At 47.3% G+C, this 9,762-nt stretch overlaps 1 pseudogene; it reads left to right on the top strand.

The window, feature by feature from the left end:
• Positions 1-3,253: 3,253 nt before the first annotated feature.
• On the top strand, positions 3,254-9,746 carry LOC149349031 (BTB/POZ domain-containing protein 6-B-like; annotated as a pseudogene).
• The last annotated feature ends 16 nt before the right edge of the window (positions 9,747-9,762 follow it).

Raw genomic sequence — 9,762 nt, 5'->3', positions numbered from 1 at the left:
AACGCGTATGTCAGTGTTACTGAGACGATTGACTGAAACTTCAGGTTCTGTCACGTACTCATTAGACAGAAATGTGCCATTTCCGGCCCGAATGCATACTAATGAGGAAAGAAGCATAACCTTAACATGCTGGGTTAAGCATAGCCTGTCCTTGGAATGTTGGGTGAGGAATCGCGGAAACGGGATGTTAAACCTGAAATTGGCGTTGAAAACAAATTTTGCTGTCTCCGTCCATTTGCTTGTTACCTATTTATGTTACCTTTTTATGTATTGATATTATAGTATTAAATTATCTATTTATTTCAAAAATACTGCAGCCCAAAGGCTAAAGAGGGTGGGAAAATAACAATGAAAACATAGAAGCAATGTTAGTTGAATACAGAAAATAAACGCTACCTTAAATGGAAAGAAAAAAACACATGAACGCAGTGAAAGGCATCGAAAGGTGCGTGATATAGAACTGTCTTTTATGCGAAGCATATTAACGTAGGTTTCGGGCCTTCGCGCGACGCCCGGCGGTGGCCACCATTGACCTTCAAGTGACCTTCAAGTAGGTCACGTGACATGACGTCACGTGATGACGTCACACCGGCTGCAGATGGGGCCTCATATCGCGCCGTCGGTCGCCTCCCGGCGGTGGCCACGATTGACCTTGAAGTGAGATCACATGATGTGACGTCACGTGATGACGTCACACCGGCTGCAGATGGGGCCTCATATCGCGCCGTCGGACGTCGCCCGGCGGCGGCGCAACCATCGCTGCATCGCGGGATATGTGACGTCACGCCAGGGATGAGGCGGCGCGCGCCCGCCGTCGCGTCAGTCTCTGTGCCCGCAACCGCGCCAGCGTCTTTGCGCCGGGCGTGTATGCGGTAAAGATGCCTCCAAACGCTAAGGACATGCTTCGCATCCACTGGGCTTAACCTTGATAAGCCTCTAATTTTTTTTCTTGAAAACTAAAAGTGCACGTGCCGACAGCCAATTTTCTGCGGAATAACTTCTTTTACGGGGCAAATATACGAATAAGCAGACAATCCCACTGTTTGCGCATGGATAGCTCTGCATGGAAATGGCGATACGAAAGGAAAAATTATCTGTGGTGCTACCCGGCTCAGCGCTAGTAAGACGAGCGAACGATCTGTTAATCATAGTTTATCCAATCTGATGCCTCTCCATTGACCGCGACGATACATTGTCGAAGCACTAGTTCCGGCACGTTGCTCATCAGCACACGCCACACGCTCCTATGTAGCAAACGGTGCGTCACGTGACTTCCGGCAGTTTCGAGGCTGCCTTCGGCTTCGCATACGCAGCTGTGGCGCGGCGCAGCGAGTCACGTGATTCGATAGTTGCGAGGCGAGCGAGCTCCATCGGCTCAACGCGCGCAAATGTGGCGAGGTGTGGCGAGACACTTCGCATGACGCCAGAACCGCGCCTCCGCTCCTCCTGGTTTGAAGGTCAGATTTCATAGCCACATGACCTTCAGCTTCGTACGCGAGGAGTAGAGCTTTCGCTCCAAAAAGTGGAACATGTCTGTCCAAGAAAAAAGAACGCACGCTCTTGAAGCTCAACACCAGTGTGTGGAGAAAGGCACGATTCCATTGCATGACAGTGCGTACGAAGGTCGAGGATTTGAAAAGACAGGGGGAGGGGGGGGGGTAAAGGCTTGTCGTTAGGCTGTATTCATGTACGGAAGTGAATTTCGGTTATACCTGGAATGTTTAAGATTCAGTACGAGAATCGGGGACCGCTAGAAGAGACTTTTGGAAGTCGGCACGAAGGATCCATTGAAGACGGATTACCAGGGCTGATAGTTGAGCTTATTTGTGTACGCCCATCTCGAAAAATACAGGCGCTAACTTCGAGACGTGGACACAAGAAAACCACAGGACACAGCGCAAAATCGCAAAGTTTTTTATTCAAAAGCTACACATTTCCAAAAAACAAGAATAAGCCGGCACTATCGCACGCCACCTGGCAGCATTTTGAGCGGAACATTAAGAAGAAAATCCCGTCCGATTTTCCGAAGAAACATATCTCTTTTCCAGACAAAGAAGAAGAACCAGCCAAAGAAAAGACGAACACACATTGAGAGAACAACACAGGGCAAAGGCTGGACTAACAACTGAATACTTTATTGAGTACAGACCGCCGGGTAATCTCTACGCATGCACCAAGGCAAGATAGACACTCAAACATGGTCATTCATATAATCAAATATTTTTGTCGTCAGCGCAATCGATATGGTGAACTGACGCAAGCATCACCATGTTTAGCAGTTTGAAAGACCTCTAAAATTTCACGAGACTTACGTGTTTTTCCATAGCCCAGAATGGTGACATCTACGAAACGTGGGGAACATTTGCAGTGACACCTGCTGCAATGCAAAGCAAGATTACCCGGCAAATGTTCCCCACTTTTCGCATATGTCACCATTCCGGGCTATGGAAAAACACGTAAGTCTCGTGAAATCTTTGAGGTCTTTCAAATTGCTAAACATGGTGATGCTTGCCTCAGTTCACCATCGATTTCGCTGACGACAAAAGAATTTGATTATATGAATTACCATGTTTGAGTGTCTATCTTGCCTTGGCTCATGCGTGGTGATTACCCGGCGATCTGCATGCAATGCAGTATTCAGTTGTTAGTCCAGCCTTTGTCCTGTGCTGTTCTCTCCACATGTGTTCGTCTTTTTTTGGCTGGTTTTTCATCTTTGACATGCCATACCAACAGGCACACCATTCTGCTCTGCTTTTCCAGACAGGCCGATAGACGGATTGCTCACATATGACTCTGGTTTTTGAGGATGTGAAAAGATTCCACTAGCTTCCACGTCACTTGCATGACACAGTATACCAGTGCGCACTGCGACGGTGAATTTTCTCATTCTGTTGACTGCACGCGAAAAAAAAGTGCATAGCGGGAAGCATGATCGCGGTTAGTAGACTGCGCTTAACATTAGGAAGTAAGAGTAATTGAGATTGCAGCTGTTTTGATGCGTTAGCATTGCGATTCTCTGCTCTTTCCTTGAACATCTGCACAGAACTGATTGAAAACATGGCGATTTCTTGAAAACTGAGTGAATCACCAGTTCCTAATCAGAGATTACCACCCCAATCTTAACGTTTTCTGGAAAGCATTCCTGAGGATGGTGGTGTCGTTGGCATAAACTGTAAGCTATTTCGAAAGCCGGCAGCTCATCTGCTGCTTTTTTTTAAAGAAAGAAAGCCTAGGCAGCATTTTTTCTTTAGGCATGAGTGCAAGTAAGTTATATATTACCTTACAGCCGGTTATCTACCCTGCTTTATTCATTTCGAACAAAATTTGTCTGTTTTATCGCGCTCTTTGCTTACGATAAGCCGAAGTGCGTATAGTGTTTCGGCATGTATGCACATTTCTTTTTGCTGCGAACGTGTACAGCCGTAGTGTGTTCACCTGAGAAGAGGAAGAAAAAAATCCGGAAAGGCAGATAGACGCTTTCGTGGCCCAGTCTTTGACGTTAGTTGCGCAGACTGAGAACGGGTACCTTTGTGTGCGACATCGGTGGAAAGGCCACCCTTTGCGACAGGATACTACGAGTGAGTAAGCGGCTTTCCCTGCCCCTCTATTTCGGCTTGCTTTGGTTTCATGAGTGCGCTTCGGATGCGAACGTATTCGTACTACAACGCACTTAGCGCTTTGTCTTTTAGCACAACTTCTTACCGGAACTCCATGTCTTTAATAATGTGTAGGGGAAAACTGCGAAACTGAGGCGCAATTGGAAAAAGTGCATTCTTAATTAAGGAATGCTCAATTAAGGTTGAAAGTGCGTATGCTTTTTTTTCATGCTGAGGCTTCTCGCAACGCGAATGGTTCCTAAAATGATGAGAGCAATTACAGGGGTTAGTTGTGGTTCATCATGTGCGGAAACCGCGCTGTACTTGAACAAACAATACACACTTTGAGGACGACAGACGAAGCGCCTGTCGTTCTGTCGTCTGTTATCCTGTCGTCTGTCGTCCTCAAAGTGTGTATTGTTTGTTCAAGTACAGCGCGGTTTCCACGCGATCTTAAAACGGATCAGTTGTGTTTGTGGTATTTGGAGGTATGGCGTGCATTAATGCCAGTTCGTTCTCCTGTACCGTTCTGGTTACGCGTAGTAGGTCGATTCTGCCTGATGTTGCCACCTACTAGCCATCATGGCCAAGTCCAACGGCGGGTCAGCAGCCCGATATAGCGGGTGCGCTCATTACAGGGCTCCTCAGGATTTCACAGCACTTTTTTGCAGATGTGAGGGTGCCCTAGTTGGAATGTATTTGTTTTATCTATTTGCTATTGTTGTCGATGTACTTATTCCATCTTGATTCATACCGGCAGCGAAGAAGCACGAACAAACAGAAAATGAACATGCAAAAACGCGGACGAACGTTGTTCCGTTTCTTTGTGTTTGTGCTTATTCGCTGCCGGTATGAATCAAGAATGTTACCAACTTGCCCAGAAACGTTTTACTCAAGTATATTTATTCCATCTGTTCGTTTTTTCATGAATGGGCGTAAGCCTTGCAAGGGCATCTATCGGACTGCGCTGAACTTGCATGCTTGCTTAATTTCAACACGTTCGCTCAGCACACGTGAAGCGTGCTCATGTCACACTCCTTTGTTCTTTTTCAATTTCAGTGCAGTGCTACAGTTGCTGCAAATGCACCAACTGCTGGCACTGCGCCAGCTCTTCCCGCGTCATTGTCTCTACTCAGACGGAGACAGTGCCTGAGGTAAGCACTATGCATATACCAGCAAAATCGCGGATACACCTTCGTGTTTAAGGAGGTTTCGCTGGTACCTCTACTACCTCTACCTCTCCTCTATTTCCCGATCCCGGCCGCGGTGGCCGAATTTCGATGAAGGCGAGATTCTAGAGGCCCGTGTTCTGTGCGATGTCAGTGCACGTTAAAGAACCCCAGGTGGTCGAAATTTCCGGAGCCCTCCACTACGGCGTCCCTCATAGCCTGAGTCACTTTATGATGTTAAACCCCAATAAACCAGTATATCACCATAAATTTCCAAATCCGAACTCCTATTTTAGTTCCTATAACCAGTTCCCAATAACCCTATTCCCTTCCCTACATCCTAATCTACCTATCTTTTACAAGAACAGATAAGGGGAGTCTTCCCGGAAACGCTAGCCGGAATTGTTGTTCAGCTCGCGTAGCTCCTTGTCTTCATTTATATTTTCACCTACAAGTGTACAAAAATATAATTGTCCTCCCTTAGACATGTTCATTTACATCTAATATTGTTTTCAGCCTTTTGTGAGATGCGGTGCTGATGAGTGCCTATTTTTTAATATTTTATGACAGCCACAACAAACTCTGTCCCTACATTGTAAGCCTGTTATACTTAGCGGCACGGTCCGCGACACTTATTTTTCGTTCATTCATTTTCCCCCTTATGGTATGTGTGACTGCAGTGTACGATCCCCATGAGCCATTCAGTGACCAAGGCTGGCGTAGGCAGCCCTACCCTGGCTCTACAAAAATTGTGTCGCACCCAGTGCTATGAGCACGTCAGAAACGGGCTGCTTTAAACAGCCCGTTTCTTTAAACAGGGTTCCGTGTTTTGTTGGCATTTTGACGCCACTTGCTACATCGTTCCTGTTGTATTGATGCTTGGGGTGCAGTGACTCCGGAAGCGGTGCTGCTTTAAACGGCATCCCTCGATAAGAAATACATATTGCTGCAAGCACAGCTTGTTGTGTTCCTTTTTGTGTTCTTATCAACGTCGCCACCCAGCTTTTATCAATCCATCTTGGAGGCGGGTTCGATCCTTTCCGGGGCGGCCGTATTTTAAGGTGAAAACCTTTAATGCCTCATCGTTGTGGACAGAAGCTTGTCAGCAGAGGTGTCACGCTTTTTCTAATCTTTTTGCACGATGGGATTCGAACCACCATCCTTCTATTCCGCAGCCGAGCGTGCTAATGGCTACGCTACTTCCGGCCAACGCATATGTAGTTCTGCTTGTCTAGGAAGCTGGAGAGTGTTAGCAGAAAGGCGTCGAATCAGACGGATCCCTCCCAAACTCCCTCCAGTGTCTCCAGCATTTAATATTCACAAACAATTGTGTACTTAATTAGCATCTTAACCACACATCAGTGACACAAGCAGCAACACTGCGCTAAAGGCTTTTGCCTCACCGCACTTCAGGTCAACAAAGTGCCCCCGTGAATTTTTGGATGGAAGCGAAATGCACAAGGCGTCTGTGCGTTGGGCAGAGTCAGAGCACGTAGGAACCACAAGTAGTCTAGTCTAAGTTAATTCGGAGCCCTCCCCTATATTTCGTTTGTTAAGCACCAAAATTAATTATTTGCAGCATCCTACTGATCTGATTTATTCTTTCGCAGTTCTCGCTCTCGAGATTCCTCGGCACACAGGAGCTAGCCGACGTGGAAATTGTCGTGCACTGGGAGCACTCTCCCGAACAGCATGCATCTTTCAAAGCCCATCGCATGATCCTGGCCCTGCAGAACGATGTCTTCAGGGCCATGTTTTTTGGGGACTTCGCCAGAGAAGATCGCGTGACTATTACGGACCTGCATCCGGACGGCCTTCAAGGGCTTCTACGGTAGAACCCCCTTTATCTCACGTTTCAATTATGAATTCCGCTCAAAAGTACTTGACGGCCTCTAATTTGGTATTACGTGTAGACCGTGATATCAGCTTCATTCCATTGCCGTCTATTCAAACAACATCTGCATTGGGACCGTCGAGTTAGCATGCAGGTAAAGAGGGAAATGCGATAAGTTTACACACTATAACTAACACATAAATCTGAGAAGTAAGCAAAGAAACCAAACAGCAAAAAACCGAGAAAGCGAACAGTATCAGGACTCAGTTCTGTACGTTTTGCTCGCAACCGAAAGTTTAAGTAAGGCTCTGAACCCGAAGTTCTTCCAGCCTAGTTGGCATAGGGCTCGTACACTGTACTAATGCACATTCCCGAACTAGTTTTATGAGTCTGAGGCTAGCTGCCCGCTTCGTTACTCTAACTGCCCTCCTGTGATCGTCCGCAGGTCCTTTCAAAACCTCCGAGGTCACATGATGACGTTCTCCGTTACAATGGCATTAACAGCCCTCGAGTTTTGCCGTGTCTTAATCCATGCAGGTTCCAACCAGCAAATGTCGCATTCAGAGTTTGGTTAAAGGGTTACCGATTGGAAATGTCTTTTTCCTTGGCAATGACAATTCATCAAGTTAAAGTTTCTAAAGAAAGCCAATGTTTTAAATCTATTATAATGTAACCTCCGTACACTTGACATAACACCATCTAACCTTGTGTTTGGCGCATGATAGCCATAGTTGCTTATGCGCCATAAAACCCCATATAACAAAAAAAAAATTCATCAAGTTAACGACGTTTGGGTGAACGGCCTGCTTTGAAGGACGCTAAATAGCGTGCTGAATACGGCACCCTGCCACACAGAAACCATACTGCCTACAGCTAGAGCTATAGTCGGATAGAACTTAAGTCTGCAGTGAAGCTCCGCCCACATTCAGCCTCCGCGCACAGAATTCCTCCACGAAGAAAACATAGTCCGCTGCTTAAACGTTTCTTGTTACCTAAACAAGCAGCTTATCAGAAAAAAAATGATAAGCTCTAGAATTCTGATACATGTATTGTCTGATATAGTGAAGCATTAAAAAGCTGATTTTGTTTACAGGTTCGATTGGCCAGCGGAGTAATACAATACGCAGCGGACCGCCGCCCAGTGTTAGCAACTGCTGTGTTTTTAAAGTTGTATCCCACTATACGCCTTTGTTTTCGATCCCATTGTACTCCAAGAAGCCCTTCCCCCGCTTCTCATTCAAATAAGAATAAAGTGGGCGATTTCGTTACACTTGCGCGTTTGCAAAGACTACAACGTGCCTTATTATTCTGACTTGCTCTGCTACGCAGGTACTTCTACAGTGGGCAACTTCAGGTGGAAAGTGTGCACCAGGCGATCTGTACCCGCAGTGCGTCAGTCAAATACCTCGTACCTGAATTGGCCGCCAGGTGCGTCGCGTACGTCAAGCGCTATATGGAGCCCGATGACGTGTGTCCGTTTCTGGACTACGTCCTGACGATGGGCGAAAACGGCGTGGACGGGCCCGCCAAGGCCGTCCTCTGCAGCAATGGCTTCTTTCGTTCTCGCGTCGAAGAATTTTGAATCCTGCCTGCACTCCACCGTGAACTACATTCTCGACAACGTGCAAAATGTGCCGGAGGTGTCAGTGCTGCAAGCCGTCCACGCTTGGGGCCGCAGGCAGTGTCTCGAGCGGGGAAAGGCTGGTGGAGGGCCAGCTGACCTCCGTTCCGTTGTGCGTCCTTTCTTGGTCAAGCTTCGGTTTCTCGTGCTCACGGCGACCGAATTTGTTCGTGGTCCTAACGTGTGGGGAATGCTGAACGCCGAGGAATCTCTGGCCATCCTTAGCAACATCATCGAGAAGGACTCGTTGCCCATGCCAGCTGGTTTCTGCACCATACGTACGCAGCGCGTTTGGTTGCGGAGTCCGTCGGTGGCACGCCCGCTGCAAGTGGACTTTATCAACAAAACGTCCTTTCACTCAATATAGAAGGAACATGAAATTTATACTGAGCAAAACTAGTGCGTGGAACGGTGGTGGTGGTGGTGAACTCTTTTATTACGCCCAAAAACTGGGGACCAGTCCAAGGACCGGTTGCGCTGGCTTAAAGGAGGTCGGCGGGAATCCCTTGGGATGTCGCCGCCTCCACCGCGCGCAATGCGTGGAACGGAAACGCAACGCATGCTTAATTAGTCGTTTAACATTTTCTCGAATTCTTGCCTTTAACGTTCGTTCAACATTGCAACATGTCTTAGGAACAAAAACAAGATGAATTAAGAAAGCGGGCAAAAATTTGTGTTGCTTTAAACCACTGAGCCACGACGTCGGCTGAAGAACTTCAAAGGTGTGGACTGGACAGCAACTGGAGGTAGAAATGTTTGGTGATGAAAATGATTGATGTTAGCGGTTTGATTCATAACGACATAAAAAAAAGAGAAGGAAATGATGTTGCTAGCCGCGGCATCTGCTATCGAAGCCTGAAGTGCCTGATCTGCGCTTAGCGGGAATAAAAGGACAAGGAGAAGACATAGAGGGGGAAATAAAGAGGGGAGCGATAGGCGTTCGCCGTTCTTGTTTAGTTCAAGTACAATGCGAAGTATAAGGTGAATACTTCTTTTAAGTGAAGTTAATGTTTTCATAACAAAGATGGACGATTTAGCATAGTTAGGCTAAAAACGAATTAGGGGCGCTAGCACTACGGTTTTCAGATCAGTTTACGTTCGTGGCACGGTTTACAAGTTCAAGCAAGCTTCATACAAAGATCGGCGAAATCATTGAGGGGGGGAGGGAGCCTCAATGCTGGCACACTGAAACTGGAGGGGGGGGGGGGGGGGCACTTGAGCTCCGACGCGGTAGCGTCAATGAGTTAATGCCGTTATATGCGTAAGTGGCGATTCTCTGCTTTGAATTCATACATCACCGGGAGCCCTCATACTACTCCTGGCGCAGTGGTGCAGCGGTTAAGTGATGCGCCATTGACCTGCGATATCAGGTGCTGCCATCGGCGAAGGATTGTGAGACCCAGGTTACTCTTCCCGAGTTGTCTATCGCGACCAATCATTAACTGAACTGCCACCTGCCCCGGTACGCAGTTTGCTCACAGTCCGGCGAGCAGGTTGTTATGGCGCCAGAAGGTCATTTGATCTAGGCGGCCCACAAAGGTT

This window comes from Amblyomma mixtum, chromosome 4 (genome assembly GCF_055824585.1).
Source record: "Amblyomma mixtum isolate Tamu chromosome 4, ASM5582458v1, whole genome shotgun sequence".
Classification (NCBI taxonomy): Eukaryota; Metazoa; Arthropoda; class Arachnida; order Ixodida; family Ixodidae; genus Amblyomma; species Amblyomma mixtum.
The sequence above is the reverse complement of the archived record's forward strand: the minus strand, read 5'-3'. Positions and strand labels throughout refer to the sequence as shown.